This window comes from Macaca fascicularis, chromosome 15 (assembly GCF_037993035.2).
Source record: "Macaca fascicularis isolate 582-1 chromosome 15, T2T-MFA8v1.1".
Taxonomy (NCBI): Eukaryota; Metazoa; Chordata; class Mammalia; order Primates; family Cercopithecidae; genus Macaca; species Macaca fascicularis.
Window position 1 is genome coordinate 43529159 of NC_088389.1, and position 17414 is coordinate 43546572.

The following is a 17414-nucleotide window of genomic DNA, read 5'->3' on the forward strand; positions in this document are numbered from 1 at the left end:
GAAGTTACCCAGGAAAGCACAGTGGGGGATGCAGGCGGTGGGAGATGATTAGGGAAAAGGGCCAGCGTGTGCGGAGTTGGGGAGGGGGTCAACTTGGCACGGAGACATCTCCCCGTCCACGGTGAATAGGGAAATACGAAGCCAGAGTTTGAGTTTACAATATGACAGGCCCTTGTCATTGCTTCACTCACTCCTCGCTGTTACTAATTCCATTTTATATTGGCCAAACTGAAGCTCAGAGAGTCCCAAAGTCTCTGAGCCAAAAGTCATGCCCCTGTTAACACACAGACAGGATATTTGAATCCAGTCAGGGCTGCAGAGTAAAACCTCTGAGCTACTGCTCTTCTTCAGGAATCTTGTGGGCTGAGGAAAGGACCGGCTGACCTCTTAGAGTCCAGCGAGTGCTGAGAACATAAAATAATGCCAGAATTTTTCTTGATAGAAAGATTCTGCACTCCAGGAGCTGGATTCATGGCTCAGGACATTTTCATTTGATTGACTTCGCAGTGGGGTTGGAAAGAAGGTACAGAAATTCTGTTCTGTTCTGATGTAAGAAACAGGACCAGAAAGATGTTTTGAAGATAAAACAGAATAGGACACACGGGCCCCCATGTCTCCTGGCTGAGTTACTATATTCCTTAAATGATAAATTACACTAATCCTTGCCTCTTTTACACATAAGATAACATCTGACAGAGTTAGTCATTATACTTCCGCAAATGTACCTTATTTCCTTTTTCTTTTCTTTCCTTTTTCTTTTCTTTTTTTTTTTTTTTTTTTTTTTTTTTTTTTTGAGATGGAGTCTCACTCTGTAGCCCAGGTTGGAGTGCAGTGGTGCAATCTCGGCTCACTGCAACCTCCACCTCCTGGATTCAAGCGATTCTCCTGCCTCAGCCTCCCGAGTAGCTGGGATTACAGGTGCCTACCACTGCGCCTGGCTAATTTTATTTGTAGTTTTAGTAGAGATGGGGTTTCACCATCTTGGCCAAGCTGGTCTTGAACTCCTGACCTCGTGATCCGCCGGCCTCAGCCTTCCAAAGTGTTGGGATTACAGTCATGAACCACCACGCCCAGCGTTTATTTCTTTATTAAAATGTACTTTAAGTGGCCGGGTATGGTGGCTCAAGCCTGTAATCCCAGCACTTTGGGAGGCCGAGGCCGGTGGATCACGAAGTCAGGAGTTCAAGACCAGCCTGGCCAACATGGTGAAACCCCATCTCAACTAGAAATACAAAAATTAGCTGGGCATGGTGACGCGTGCTTGTAGTCCCAGCTACTCGGGAGGCTGAAGCAGGAGGATCCCTTGAGACCAGGAATTAGCAGCTGCAGTGCACTATGATTGCCCCTGTAAATGGCAACTGCACTCAAGCATGGGCAATGCAGGAAGGCCCCATCTGTATAAACAAAAAGAGATCAAAAGAAAGAAAACACAGTTCACTCTGTCAATCATTGGAGGACAGAAATACACACTTCTAGAGGTGGCATAAAGATTAAAAGAGATGATGGTACCCCCAAACTGGAAACAACCCAAATGTCCATCCACTGATGAGTAGATAAACAAAATTTGCATATTCATACAATAGAATAGTATTTGGTTATAAAAAGGAAATAAAGCTACAACGTGGATGAAACGTGGTAACATGCTACATGAAAAAAGCCAGGCACAAAAGACTACACATTGTACAGTTCCGTTTATACGAAATATCCAGAATAGTCAAATAGATGCAGAAAGTAGATTAGTGGTTAACCAGGGGCTGAGGAATGGGGGAGTGCCTGCTAACCGGCATGGGGTTTCTTTTTCAGGTGATGGAAACATTCTGGAATTAGTGGTGACGGCTTCATACCCTTGTGAATATACAGGAAAAAAAAAAAAACCGGCCCGGCGCAGTGGCTCACACCTGTAATCCCAGCACTTTGGGAGGCTGAGGCAGGCGGATCACCTGAGGTTAGGAGTTTGAGATCAGCCTGACCAACATGGAGAAACCCCGTCTCTACAAAAAATACAAAATTAGCTGGTTGTGGTGGCGCATGACTGTAATCCCAGTTACTCAGGAGGCTGAGGCGGGAGAATTGCTTTAACCTGGGAGGCGGAGGTTGCGGTGAGCTGAAATCATGCCATTGCACTCCAGCCTGGGCAACAAGAGTGAAACTCCTCAAAAAAAAAAAAAAAAAAAAACACTGATTTGCATACTTTAAAAGTACACTATGTGAATTATACCTCTATAAAGGTGTTATTAGAGAGAGAAGATGACAGATGTAAAGCTCTTGCAATTCCTAGTCTGTAGTAAGAGCCAGGAAATGGAAGCTGTTATTTTTATCTGGCTGGGGGGTGATTGTTTATTTACAAATCTGGTCCTCCACTTAACAAAAGCCTTCACATTAGGGTTCCTCTAACAGCCCAGTCCCTCAAAGCATCTAAATATCTACAAATTCCAGAATTCTTTTTGCTTGTAGCATTTCAAAAGTTTATTGTGTAAAGAAAAAAAAATGAGACAATCCCGCCTCTGAAATTTTTAGACTGGTTTGGATTTCCAATGATCTGAGTGGGTGTTTGTTGACAGAACTGGGGTACCCTGGGGAGGTGTCCCACAATAACTAGGAAATAAGGGTGAAGCCATTGTCCTCTGAGAGAAAATTTTGAACCAGTAAGGTAGATTCAGACAGTCATCTGAAGGAAACAGAGTGGATCTCAGGCCTTGTTGCCCTGACCAAGGAATGTATTAGCATATCAAAGAAAGGAGTGTTTCCATTCTGAGGACTGGTTGTTCATACACAAGCTGGAAACAAGGAGAAGCAGCAAGGTTGTTCTTCATACACCCCAGCTCGGCTAGGACTAAGGTAGGTGGAGCCTCTCACTGCCTTGGTTAAGAGAGCCAGGTGGCCTGGGTTCAAATCCCCAGCCTTGTAATTTAGCAAATGGAACCACTCGGTGACTTCAACTCCTCATATGTTAAACACGAAATTAGCCGGCCAAGGTGGGTGGATAACTTAAGCCCAGCAGTTTAAGACCAGCCTGGTCAACACAATGAACCCTCTTCTCTACAAAAAATTCAAAAAATTAGCCAGGCATGGTGGCACATGCCTGTGGTCCCAGGCACTCTAGAGGCTGAGGCGGAAGGATTGCTTGAGCCTAGGAGTTGAAGGCTGCAGTGAGCTGTGATTACGCCATTGTATTCTAGCCTGGGTGACAAAGTGAGACCCTGTCTCAAAAAAAAAAAAAAAAAAAGAAAATGAAGTTAATAGTATAATAATATTATTGTGAGGATTAAATCAGTTAACACATGTAACTTGCTTACAATGTACTCACTACTCACAAGAATTTAGGTATCTGGACCCCATGTTGACACAAGAATAATACAAGGCAGTGGCAGAAGAATAAAAAATTCCAGGCAGGCTGGATGCAGTGGCTCATGCCTGTAATCCCAGCACTTTGGGAGGCCGAGGAGGGTGGATAGACTGAGGTCAGGAGTTCAAGACCAGCCTGGCCAACATGGCGAAACCCCGTCTCTACTAAAAATACAAAAATTAGCCGGGCATGGTGGTGCATGCCTGTAATCCCAGCTACTAGCGGGGTGAGGCAGGAGAATCACTTGAACCTGGGAGACAGAGGTTGCAATGAGCCGACATCGTGCCTCTGCACTCTAGCCTGGGCAATAGAGTGAGACTCTGTCTCAAAAAAAAAAAAAAGAAAAGAAAAGGAAAATTCTAGGCAGCAGATTCACATGACTGACAAAAGGAAACTTTTGAAATGGCTGCATAAGCTAGGGGCTGATAAAACCCTGAAAAACCGGGGTATAGGCCAAGCTGGCTAAGATCGACTGGACCCAACCTGGGGCTGAATTTGACCTAGGTTTCTCCTAGGACCTCATTATACACTCATTAACATACTAAATCACACACCCACCAGTACCTGGACAGTCCCAGGAACACTCATATTTGGTGTAAAACTGGGCGGCAAGAGTTCTGAGAAATCTTCACATTTTCCCAGGAATCTTCATGGATATTCCACCCCTTGGTTAAGGAAACCCATAAAGATAGAAATCCCAAACCCGATGGCACAGCTCTCTGTCTTGAGAACACCTGCACCTCCCTTTCTTGAGTGTGTATTTCTCACTTTGCAATAAATCTCTGTACTTTCACTGTTTTTTTACTAGTCCTTGAATTTCTTCTCATGACAGTGACAAAAGCCTGGACACCAGCAGGGGTCGAGGTCCCACCGGCATTTGGGACCTCACCACAGAAAATAAGAAATGACCTAGTGTATCTGGTCAATAAAAGTTCACCTTAGTCAAGGGGACTCCTTCCAGAGACTCTGCAAGGCCACTACAAATGCTGGGATAGGCTGTTTACTGCATAAGGAGGCAAGGCTGGGCTAAAATCCAGCCCATACTCTGACCATTTGACCCAGAAGGAGCATCTTTTTAAATTTTATTTTTTTAATTAATTAATTATTTAATTTTTAAGACAGAGTCTTGCTGTGTCACCCAGGCTGAAGTGCAGTGGCGTGATCTCTGCTCACTGCAATCTCCGCCTCACAGATTCAAGCGATTCTCATGCCTTAGCCGCCCAAGTAGCTGGGATTACAGGTGTAAACCACCACACCTGGCTAATTTTTGTGTTTTTAGTAGAGATGGATTTTGCCATGCTGGCCAGGTTAGTCTTGAACTCCCGGGCTCAAGCAATCCTCTCACCTCGGCCTCCCAAAGTGCTGGGATTGCAGGGGTGAGCCACCATGATTGGCTCATCTATAATTTTTACTTAACAGTAATTATCTTCCTTATAAATCAAGGGAGAGGAAGGGTTAACTATGCATTAATTCTCAACATCCATTAATTCTCAACATCCTGTCCACCTAAAGAAAGAAACTAAGGCAAAATTAATATAGAGAATTTATTTGGGCAGAGTTCGAGGACTGCAGCCCTGGACACACTTCCAAGTTGCCTGGGAGAGTGCTTTGTTTGGCCTTTGTTATTGAACAGGGTTTTAAAAGCAAGAAGTGGGCTGATGCAAAGTTGTTCGACAGGAATTCTCACTGATTTACAGAGATGACATTGGTTAGCAACTGGCTATGTTAGTAGTGGTCAATCAGTGAATCTGTAGGGTTCTGCAGCAACCTCAATTCTTGCCTCATCAGAAAAAAGAATTCGACCCAGGGGCCTAAGGCAGAGTGAGAGACTGAGGCAAGTTTTAGGGCAGGGGTGAAAGTTTAGTAAAAAGCTTTAGAGTGGGAATGAAAGGAAGGAAAGCCCACTTGGAAGAGGGCCAAGCGGATGATTGAGATCAAATGTGTAGTTTGACCTTTGACTTGGGGTTTTATATGTTGACATTTTTCTGGGGTCCTGCATTAGATCCCAGAATTCTGCATTAAGAATTCTCTCCTGATTCTTCTTTTGGGGTGGGCTGTCCGCACGTACAGTGACCTGCCAGCATTACAGAGGGGCTGCGTGCGCAATGTGTTTACGGGAGTTGTATGCATGCTCGCTTGAGACCATCTTCCCTTACTAGTCGAATGTTCCTAGAAGGTCATATACCAGTTAAACACTGCCATTTTGCCTGTTGGTGTGCATGTTTAAGCCCACTCACCCAACTTTGAAGGCTATTCATCACCAGTTTCCGGTTTTTCTATCTACTGGGAGACTGCCTTTCCCTGGCACTGGGTGTGACCAGTGGCATGATCTAGGCTCACTGCAGCCTTGACCACCTGGGCTCAAGCTATCTTCCCACCTTAACTTCCTGAGTTTCTGGAGTTACGAGTGTGCACCACCACACCCGGCTAATTTTTGTATTTTTTGTAGAGACGTAGTTTTGTCATATTGCCCAGGCTGGTCTCGAACTCCTGGACACGAGGGATCTACCCGCCTTGGCCTCCCAAAGTGCTGGGATACAGGCATGAGCCACCATGCCCAGCCAAGTGATTGGTTAACATCAGGTTATTTGTTTACTTTTTTGTTAAGGATTAAAGCAGAGAGAACTTCATTATCATGCCAATTGAAACTGGCCTGTTCGGGAAGTTAGGCTGTTACCTCTCTCGCGCGATTTATGGGAAGGTCAGATAACAAATTAGTTCTGGTTTGGTGGCATGGAAACCTCAGCATGCATATATATATATATCACCCAGGCTGGATTGCAGTGGCTCCATCATGGTTTACCGTATGATCCAGCCACTGCAATCTAGTCTTCTCATGGGTGCCTGACTAGCTACTATAACAGCTAGACATTGTTGAGCTATAGGGTATGGGATATGGCATCCAGCATATGGCATTTGGTGACTACTTGGCATCAGTTGGTCTAGAGACTATGTAGCAAGTGACTTCAAGAGGTAATTGTGGCTGGGTGTGGGGGCCCACACTTGCAATCCCACACTTTGGGAGGACGAGGCAAGAGGATCACTTGAGCTCAGGAATTTGAGACCAGCCTGGCCAACATGGCAAAACACATCTCTACTAAAAATACAAAAATTAGCCAGGTATGGTGGTGTACACCTGTAATCCCAACTACTTGGGAGGCTGAAGCACGAGAATCACTTGAATCTGGGAGGCGGAGTTTGCAGTGAGTGGAAATAACGCCACTGCACTCCCGCCTGGGTGACGGAGCAAGACTCTGTCTCAAAAATTTTTTAAAATTAAAAAATTAAAATAATGCTCCTTCTGGGCCAAATGCTCAGAGAACTGGCTAGATTTTAGCCCAGTCTTGCCTCCAGTCTTGCACTCTAGTGTGAGCAACAGAGCAAAACTCTCTCTAGAAAAATAAAATAAAAAGTAGAAGTCTAAAAATTGTTTTTAAATTAAAAAAAAGGAAAAGGAAATTTAAAGAAACAATCATTTATTTCTCTATTGTTCTGTTTCCTTGTTCCTGCCTTACAGAGAACTTTGAAATGACCAATCCACGTTTTGTTATTTTATTCTGCTTTTTTCAGCCCTTCTCCATCAATGAAACCAAACTCCTCTGCTCAGCTCATTGGAACACTTACTCTATTTTATGGAATGAAGTGTTTAATTTATTTAGGCTATTTAAAGGTATTTAAATTTAAGATATTTAAATTATTAGGCTGGGTGCAGTGACTCATGCCTGTAAACCCAGCACTTTGGGAGGCCAAGGCAGGAGCATCACCTGAGGTCAGGCATTTGAGACCCCCCTGGCCAACATGACAAAACCCCATTTCTACTGAAAATACAAAAAAATTAGCCAGGCATGGTGGTGTGCTCCTGTAATCCTAGCTACTCAGGAGGCTGAGGCAAGAGAATCACTTGAACCCGGGAGGTGGAGGTTGCAGTGAGCTGAGATGGTGCCACTGCACTCCAGCCTGGGTGACAGAGCAGGACTCCATCTCAAAAAAAAAATATATATTACAGATATTGTTTAATATTATATTTATATTACATAAATAATATGTTTAACATTTAAACACAATATATGTATATAAAAATATTATATTTCAAGTGCTCAATAGCTATGTATATATACATATGTGCATACGATAGAACATTATGCTACGTGAAATGAGCCAGTCACAAAAGGACAAATACTGTATTAATCCATTTTTAAGAGGTTCCTAGCATAGTCAAACTAATAGAGACAGAAAGTAGAATGGTGGTTGCCAGGAGCAAGGCAGGCGGTGGGGGAATAGGGAAGAGAGGAATCAGGGCTTATTTAATGTGTAGAGAGTTTCTGTTCTGCAAGACGAAGATGTTCTGGAGTTTAATTCCACAAATATATACTTAATATTACTGAACTGTACACTTAAAAATGGTCAGGATGATAACTTTTATGTTATGTGTATTTTACCACAATTAAAAATAAAATATTGGCCAGGCACGGTGGCTCACGTTTGTAATCCCAGCACTTTGGAAGGCTGAGGCAGGCGGATCACGAGGTCAGGAGATCGAGATCATCCTGGCTAACACGGTGAAAACCCGTCTCTACTAAAAAATACAAAAAATTAGCCAGGCGTGGTGGCAAGCACCTGTAGTCCCAGGTACTCAGGAGGTTGAGACGGGAGACTGGCGTGAACCCAGGAGGCGGAGCTTGCAGTGAGCGGAGATCGAGCCACTGCACTCCAGCCTGGGCAACAGAGCGAGACTCCATGTCAAAAAAAATAAATAAATAAAAATAAATAAATAAAATAAAATAAAATAAAAAATTGTTAAAACAAAAAAAAGATCCATTTTACTTTTTCTCTTTACTTTAAAAAATGTGCCCAACAGGAAAATTTATTATTACACATTTGGTATGCGTTATATTTCTGTTGGTGCTACTCTAGAAAACAGAACTTTGATATCCAAGGGTTTTTGAACAAAGTAACTTGATCATGAGAAATAAAAATAAAATCGTAAGCCTCCCAACCAACTGAATGGGCCCCCTCTTGGCCAACCGAATTCCAGAAAAACTTAAATGCTGAGCTCCCAGTCATGTCGTGACAGGAGGTCAGACACGCCTCAAAAGGCCCCTTCCTTACTAACCTAAACCAGAATTCTTTCCTAAGGAATAAGCAGAAAGCAACTCTAGAGAACAAGAAACAGACCAGGCGTGGTGGCTCACACCTGTAATCTCAGCACTTTAGGAGGCTTAGTTGGGAGGATTTTTTGAGCTCAGGAGTTCATGACCAGCCTGGGCAACATAGTGAGATCCCATCTCTACAGAAAAAATTTAAAAATAATATTAATACAGAAAAAAAGGAAACAAGAAACAAACAATTCATTCCTTTATCACCTCTAGTCAATCATCTGAGGCCGTGACCAGACTCCCCCTCTCTTTTGTAGTTTCCACACAGCAACTGACCAGCTCTCCTTCCTGTGAAGAGGTCACCGACCACGGAGCAGTTCTGGGCAGGGTACAGAGGCTGCACAGTGAGGGACAGTGAGCTCTGTGTCCTCTGCTTCACCTTTTGACATCAGAGGGCTGAAAACAGCTCCTTCAGATCACGCTAATGTCGCAATTTTTGGAACATGCTACCCATGAAGAGGCATGAAGTTCAATTGCACATGTGCATGTTTCTCCTTTCATAAATATTCATGACTCCTTCTATAGCTTACTGCATATGTATACTCAGTCAACCAGCTCAGCATACATTTCTGTTTTACACTTCCCATTCTTTTTTTCTGAAGACAGAGTCTTGCTCTGTCACCAGGCTGGAGTGCAATGGCACGATCTCAGCTCGCTGCAACCTCCGCCTCCCGGGTTCAAGCAATTCTCCTGCCTCAGCCTCCCGAGTAGCTGGGACTACAGGCATGCGCCACCATGCCCAGCTAATTTTTGTATTTTGGGTAGAGACAGGGTTTCACCATATTGGCCAGGAGGGTCTCGATCTCTTGATCTCATGATCTCGTGATCCACCCACCTCAGCCTCCCAAAGTGCTGAGATTACAGGCATGAGTCACCGCGCCCGGCCTCTACACTTCCCATTCTTGAGGCGCCTTTTCCCCATCTTCTGTCATAGGCTATGCTTCCCAACCTGTTAGAATGGCCACCTTGCGGATCACCTGAGGTTAGGAGTTCGAGACCAGAGTTGAAACTCTGTCTCAAAACAATTAAAAAAAAAAAATGACCCACCTTGCAGGCTGCAACCCTTTATGAGAAATAGAACCCTGCCTTCAAAATTTGTGACCCTTGTCACTCTTCAGCTGACAATATAGACTGAAGAATGAGGAAGAGGTAACTAACGAAGCTTGAGGTGTCCACCTCGGGGCAGGGTTTGAGGTTAGGAGGGTTGGAGAGCTTTTGAAGCAGAAAGAACAACTTGAGCAAAAGCCCTGAAGCAAGAGAGAGAATGGAGTGTTCCAGAAAGAGCAGTGTAACTGGAGTGCATAGAAAGAGGGGAAGAAGGCCCTAAGGTGAGGCCAGATAAGTAGGCAGGGGCCAGTTCCGTGGGGCCTGGAGGCCTTGCTAAGGACTTTGGCCTTTATCTCAAAGCAATGGGGGCCAGGTGCAGTGGCTCACACCTGTAATCACAGCACTCTGGGAGGCTGAGGTGGGCAGGAGTTGAGAGTCAGGAGTTGAGACCAGCCTGGCCAATATGACGAAACCCTGTCTCTACTAAAAATACAAAAATCCGCTGGGTATGGTGGTGGGCACCTGTAATCCCAGCTACTCAGGAAAGCCAAGGCAGGAGAATTGCTTGAACCCAAGAGGTGGAGGTTGCAGTGAGCCAAGGTAGCACCACACACTCCAGACTGGGCAACAGAGTGAGGCTCCATCATAAACAAATAAATCAAGCAAGCAAGCAAGCAAGCAAGCAATGGGAAGGCAGCAGGAGAATGGCAGGAATGCCTTTTAAGAGATTGCTCTTTCTGTCATCTCCAACACAGGGAACCAGAGCCTATGTGTGCATGTCCCTTTTTTGTTTGTTTAATTTTCATACTTTTTTCGTGAGATTAACAATGTTGAACTTTACCTAAGCCCTATGCTCCTGGAAAACAGCAATAGTTAAGACATCTCCCAACCTTTTGTTTTTCAAACTCCCCTCATCCTTGTGTGTTGCTGGAAATCACTTACCTATAAGAACCACTGGCTCCTCCCATTAATTAACTGATTACTTATTTCTTTTTCTTCTGTGTTTGGTTTTGGTTTTTGTTTTTGTTTTGAGACAGGGTCTCACTTTGTTGCCCAGGGTGGAGTGCAGTGGTACATTCATAGCCCACTGTAGCCTCTACCTCCCAGGATCAAGTAATCCTCCCACCTCAGCCCCCCAAGTAGCTGGGACTCTTGGCTTTTTAATTTTTTGTAGAGATGGAGGTCTCTGTCTCTTTTTTTTTTTTTTTTTGAGTTGGAGTTTCACTCTTGTCGCCCAGGCTGGAGTGCAGTGGAGCGATCTTAGCTGGCTGCAACCTCTGCTTCCCGGGCTCAAGCGATTCTCCTGCCTCAGTCTCCTGAGTGGCTGAGATTACAGGTGTGTGCCACCATGCCCAGCTAATTTTTGTATTTTTCGTAGAGATGGGGTTTCGCCATGCTGGCCAAGCTGGTCTCAAACTCCTGACCTCAGGTGATCCACCCACCTTGGAACTCCCAAAGCGCTGGGATTACAGGTGTAAGCCACTGCTCCAGGCTCCACTAATTTAGATAAGACTCCCTTCCATAGGATTCACACATGACTTCCAGGTATTTGTGACAAGGTCAAATGCAGACCCTTCAACTCCGTGTTCCTTTTTTCATGAGCAATTAAGATTAGAATTTCCTGTCCCCCTGAAACTAGCTAGAGACAAAAGTAAACATTTTCTGTTCAGCTGGCAGAGACTTCCCCTGATTGCAAAACTATTCTAAACTGTTCATCATGCACCTGTGACTTGCCTGTTCTTAACTATAAAGGTCTAAGGCAAAGCTACTTTGCCACAATACTTTGATCTTCACATCTACATGGCTCTCCCTATTGCAATAGCCTCAATAAAATGATATCCTTAATTGTCCTATGCATTTTGTCTCTTTTTTTTTTTTTTTTTTTTTTTTGAGACAGAGTCTTGCTCTGTCACCCAGGCTGGAGTATAGTGGAACGATCTTGGCTCTCTGGAACCTCTGCTTCCTGGGTTCAAGTAATTCTCCTGCCTCAGCCTCCCAAATAGCTGGGATTACAGGTGCCTGCCACCACGCCCAGCTAATTTTTATGTCTTTAGTAGAGACGGAGTTTCACCATATTGGTCACGCTGGTCTCGATCTCTTTACCTCGTGATCCACCCACCTCGGGCTCCCAAAGTGCTGGGATTACAGGTATGAGCCACCACTTCTGGCCCCTATGAGTCTATTTTTTTTTTTTTTTTTTTTTTTTGAGACGGAGTCTTGCTCTGTAGCCCAGGCTGGAGCGCAGTGGCCGGAACTCAGCTCACTGCAAGCTCCGCCTCCCGGGTTTACCCCCTTCTCCTGTCTCAGCCTCCCGAGCAGCCGGGACCACAGGCGCCCGCCACCTCGCCGGGCTAGTTTTTTGTATTTTTTAGTAGAGACGGGGTTTCACCGTGTTAGCCAGGATGGTCTCGATCTCCTGACCTAGTGATCCGCCCGTCTCGGCCTCCCAATATGAGTCTATTTTTAAAAATGTATCCTTTACTTGGTCACTTCCCCCCTTCAAATATTACAGTTTTTCTTTTACTTTTTTTTTTCTCAAAGTATAAAAAGCATGAAATATAAACAGGCTTTTTTGCATTGCACATGTAGAGGTGTGCAATTGAAGCATCATGGAACTATCTTACACCAAAAAAACCATCAAATCTTAAACAACTCCTTAAAAATCTCAAGGCCCAGAAAGAACTAAAACCCACTTTTTTTTCGTTACACATATAATTCAAATATTCTGTCTGAAGAAATACACTTAATCATTTTCGCTGTCTTCCATATCTGCACGGTGGCACACTTATAAAAATACGCCTGTATGATCATGTTTAGTCTTACTGTTTCCAGCCAGGTTTTTTTCTTTCTTTTTTTTTTTTTTTTTTTTTGAGATAGACTCTCACTCATTGCCCAGGCTGGAGTGCAGTGGCATGATCTCAGCTCACCATAACCTCTGTCTCCCGGGTTCAAGCAGTTCTCCTGCCTCAACCTCAAGAGTAGCTGGGATTACAGGTGTGTGCCATCACGCCCGGCTAATTTTTTTATTTTTAGTAGAGACGAGGTTTTGCCGTGTTGGCCAGGCTGGTCTCGAACTCCTGACCTCAGGTGATGCACCTGCCTCAGCCTCCCAAAGTGCTGGGATTACAGGCCTGAGCCACTGCACCCGGCTGCCAGCCAGGTGTAAAACCTCAAAGCCAGCCATCTAGAAAAAACAGGTAGTCAGAAAGTTGATCTCTTTCCCCCCTCTCTAACCCCAATAACTATGAAGTCAGTTTTTATGACAGGACTCCAAACACTGGATTGTGATGAGAAATGCTAGGTCCAGTTTCTTCATAATCCTTTTTGGCATGGCATACTCAGTAGACGCCAGCATGTATCCTCCAAATCAGACTGTATTGCTGCATGTGTTGCATAGTGATCTGTGTATCAGTAGGTTCTGGCCTCAATCTACTGCTACTCAATTCTTCACTTAATTCCTGGCATCTTAGAGTTCTTTTCAGATCTCTCATAAGCAATATTCAAAGTACCTGAACATAGTTGAACCTCCAGAGAGGACAATATTCTTGCAGGGACGATGTCTGACATTCACAGGACAATCCTGAATTACTTCATCTGCAACCTCCCACCTCGATCTCCCAAGTAGCTGGGACTACAGGTGTGCGCCGCCACACCTGGCTAATTTTTGTATTTTTGTAGAGACAGGGTTTCTCTATGTTTCTGCAGGGCTCGAGCGATCCACCCACCTCGGCCTCCCAAAGTGCTGGGATTACAGGCATAAGCCATCATGCCCAGCCTCTGGTGAGTCTTCTCTCAGGCTGAACCTCCCTCTTTTTCATAGAAGCTCTTTGACTTTATCTGGGATCTAGTTTGGTAATAAGGTCTTTTTTTTTTTTTCCTTCTTCTTTTGAGACGGACTTTCACTTTTGTTCCTCAGGCTGAAGGGCAATGGCACGATCTCAGCTAACTACAACCTCTACCTCCCAGGCTCAAGCGATTTTCCTGCCTCAGCCTCCCAAGTAGCTGGGACTACAGGCATGCGCCACCATTCCCAGCTAATTTTGTATTTTTAGTAGAGATGGGGTTTCACCATGTTCGTCAGACTGGTATCGAACTCCTGACCTCAAGTGATCTGCCCACCTCAGCCTCCCAGAGTGCTGGGATTATAGGCATGAGCCACTGTGCCCAGCCAAGACCTCCTTAATAAATGGCCTTGCATCCTTCTTGGGACTATAAAAAGCTTTTGTCTTTTCTGGCAAGCACTTCCTATGAGGATAGCATCATCACAGAGCAGAGTCTGGTTTCTACAGAATTTATGTTCTGTCTGTGAGGCATGCCTTTTCCGGTGAATTTTCTTTTGTTTTTTTCTGCATGCCTGATACAATATTTCATGTGGTCCGCACGCCTGGCTTAAAAGTTTTGAGGCAATCTTACTTTGGTTTCATTTTGGATTGGTTATGTGTATCTGCAAATGACTTGGGGTTCTTTTATTTTTCCCTGCTTGTTTCTGAACATCTTCTGAGGGCAAAAAAAAAAAAAAAAAAAAATTCTAAGTGGTGGGCACAGGTGGGCCTATTAAAAGCCACTAGGGGCTGGGCGCGGTGACTCATGCCTGTAATCCCAGCATTTTGGAAGGCCGAGGCGGGCAGATCACCTGAGGTCAGGAGTTCAAGACCAGCCTGGCCAACATGGCAAAACCCCGTCTCTACTAAAAATACAAAATTAGCCAGGCGTGGTGGTGCATGCCTGTAATCCCAGCTACTCGAGAGACTGAGACAGGGGAATTGCTTGAACCCAGGAAACGGAGGTTGCAGTGAGACAAGATCATGCCATCGCACTTCAGCCTGGGCAACATGAGCAAAACTCCATCTCAAAATAATAAAAAATAAAAGCCACTAGGGTAGTTGCCCACCATCTATGAGGGACTCTTGTCCCTGAAGAAAAAGTCTCCCATGTTAAGATAAACAGGTATGATTACTACGGGAGTGCCTGCCAGTCTCAAGAAAATGTCCACGTGACTAGGGAAAACTTGGTCACAGGTTGGACAATTTCGGGCAAAGGCCATCTGCCAGGCATAAAAAAAGTATTCTGTACACTGTAAAAAAAAAAAAAAAAAACACGGGTCCAAGCCCCTGACATTCCCAGCAGGGCTTATAGGGGTTTCTTTTGCTTTCAAAAGGTTAATAAAAAATGGGACAGGATTCTTAAAATTCTAGGCATGCCAGACTCTCTGGGATGGGACTCCAGCTGGAAAGATGTTCAAAACTGATGGCCCTTTTTCATGCACATTTTTAAACTGATGGGCAAACTATACCAATGATAATTTGTGGCCATTATGGGAATTATTTGAATTTTCTAAACTTGTTTTTCTCAGAAAACCTCAACTACAGAGTTAAGCAGTCTAAACGCTGGATGCATAAAGAGGCTTCTAACCTCTGTATGTACTTTTGCTGTTGTTGTTTATTCTGAATCTGCTAATTTTTTCACTTGTATTAAGATAAATCTTTTACTAAAGGCTACTTGGAGGTTTTCATTTTTTCTCCAACCCCTAAATGAAATATAAACATCCAAGAGTTCACTAAAACAATTCATTTGAAACTGAAAAAAGGTGGGGAGAAGTTTAAAACAAAAAAAAGACTTTTTAAAACCAAACTGCTATGGAAACTGCTTTGCCCAAAATTTGGTTCACAACCTTCATTATATTACATCTCAGGACAAATAAAAATTTTCAAGTTTAGCCATATGAACATGAACCTAACTTGTCCCATTTTGTTAGAGATATAATTTGGATCCAACTGTATTTTTATAAGCTGACAAGTTTATATTACTCTGTTTTACTGTATTATGATTAGAATTTTAAAGTAAAAACTGTAAATTTTTTGTTTTTCTTCATCTATATGTTTTTACTTTTTGTGTCTACATATTTTATGTATATGATTTTAAATTTACAAAGATCTCTAATTGGCTTGAAGGAAAATAATTAAGTGCTTAAAAAAGTAATTTATTAGAAATACAGTAATTAATACAAATGCTTTTACGTTCACATGAGCATAAATCGTTTTTTTTTTTTTTTTTTTTTTGAGACAGAGTCTTGCTCTGTTGCCCAGGCTGGAGTGCAGTGGCACAATCTCTGCTCACCACAACCTCCGTCTCCTGGGTTCAAGTGATTTTCCTGCCTCAGCCTCCCTAGTAGCTGGGATTACAGGTGTGTGCCACCACTCCTGGCTAATTTTTGTATTTTTAATAGTGATAGGGTTTCACCATGTTGGCAAAGCTGGTCTCGAACTCTTGACCTCGTGATCTGCCCACTTCGGCCTCCCAAAGTGCTGGGATTACAGGTGTAAGCCACTGCACCTGGTGGGTAATCTTTTGTAAGTAAACTAATCTTAAAATTATTGGTAAAATAGGCTGGGCGTGGTGGCTCACACCTGTAATCCCAGCACTGTGGGAGGCTGAGGTGGGCAGATCACTTGAGGTCAGGAGTTTGAGACTGGCCTGGTCAACATAGTGAAACCCCATCTCTACTAAAAATACAAAAATTAGCTGGGCATGGTGGCGCACACCTGTAATGTCAGCTACTCAGGTGGCTGAGGCAGGAGAATCACTTGAACCTGGGAGTTGGAGGTTGCGGTGAGCTGAGATTGTGCCATTGCATACCAGCCTTGGCAACAGAGTGAGACGCCACCTCAAAAAAAAAATTGTTGGTAAAATTAAAATAAAAATGTCTTCAGAATTCTTAGCATAAATTTTTGCCTGAGTTTACTGGTCAGGAAGTTCTATATTTGTCTCTGCTAGATGTTGTAAGGTCATAGACCCACAAATCCAGCCTTAAAAGCAAAATTATCTTTGTGTAATTCTTTGATGAATAAGGCTAGTTTAACAATTTTTTTTTTTTTGTAGTGATGGGGTCTTGCTATGTTACCCAGGCTAGTCTCAAACTCCTGAGCTCAAGCAGTTCTCCTGCCTCAGCCTCCCAAAGTGTTGGGATTATAGATGTGAGCCACTGCACCTAGCCAGTACAAAATTATTTTTAAAAAGAACATGAATATATGTTTTTTAATTTAAAAATAATAATTATATCTAATTTGGACATTATTTAAACGTTGTTTCAAAATATAGATTTAAGATGAAAATAAAGACAAGACAGAAAGAAATCAATAAGTAAAAGAGACATGCAAAGAAAATTATAAATATGAGAAGATATCTTTGGTAAGAAAGATGAAAAAGATACATAATTTGTATGAGAAAGAATCTTATGTGGTAAAAATGATAAAGAAAAAGAAAAGTAAATTTTTGTCTTAAGGTAGAATAATTGTTTGTTTCAATATTAAAAAAGAAAATCTAAAACAAAATTAGGCCTAAGCAAGCCATAAGATGTTTGAGCAACTTGCAAAAGGTTTGTGAAAGATGAATCTTATGAAATGAATTTTGCATGTAATCAAGTTGGCTAAATTTAGAAGGAAATTGTTTATAAATTTTTCTGAAAATTGAATATACTGATACAAAACCTAAAACTAGTTATCTATGTTTAAAGTGATAAGGGTTTACTTGAGTGTCATTGCTCTTAGTTTTTTAAAAAAAATTACAAGAGGTTTTGATTTTTAATTCTGAAATCTGGTTGGGTGTGGTGACTCACACCTGTAATCCTGGTGCTTTGGGAGGCCGAGGCAGGAGGATTGCTTGAGGCCATGTGTTTGAGACCAGCTTAGGCAATATCATGAGACCCCAATCTCTACAAAAAAAAATTAAAAATTAGCCAGGCATGATGGTGCACACTTGTAGTTCCTCCCTTGCCCCTCACCTTCTCAGGAGGCTGAGGTGGGAGGATCAGTTGAGCTCAGGAGTTTGAGTCTGCAGTAAGCTATGATGGTACCACTGCACTCCAG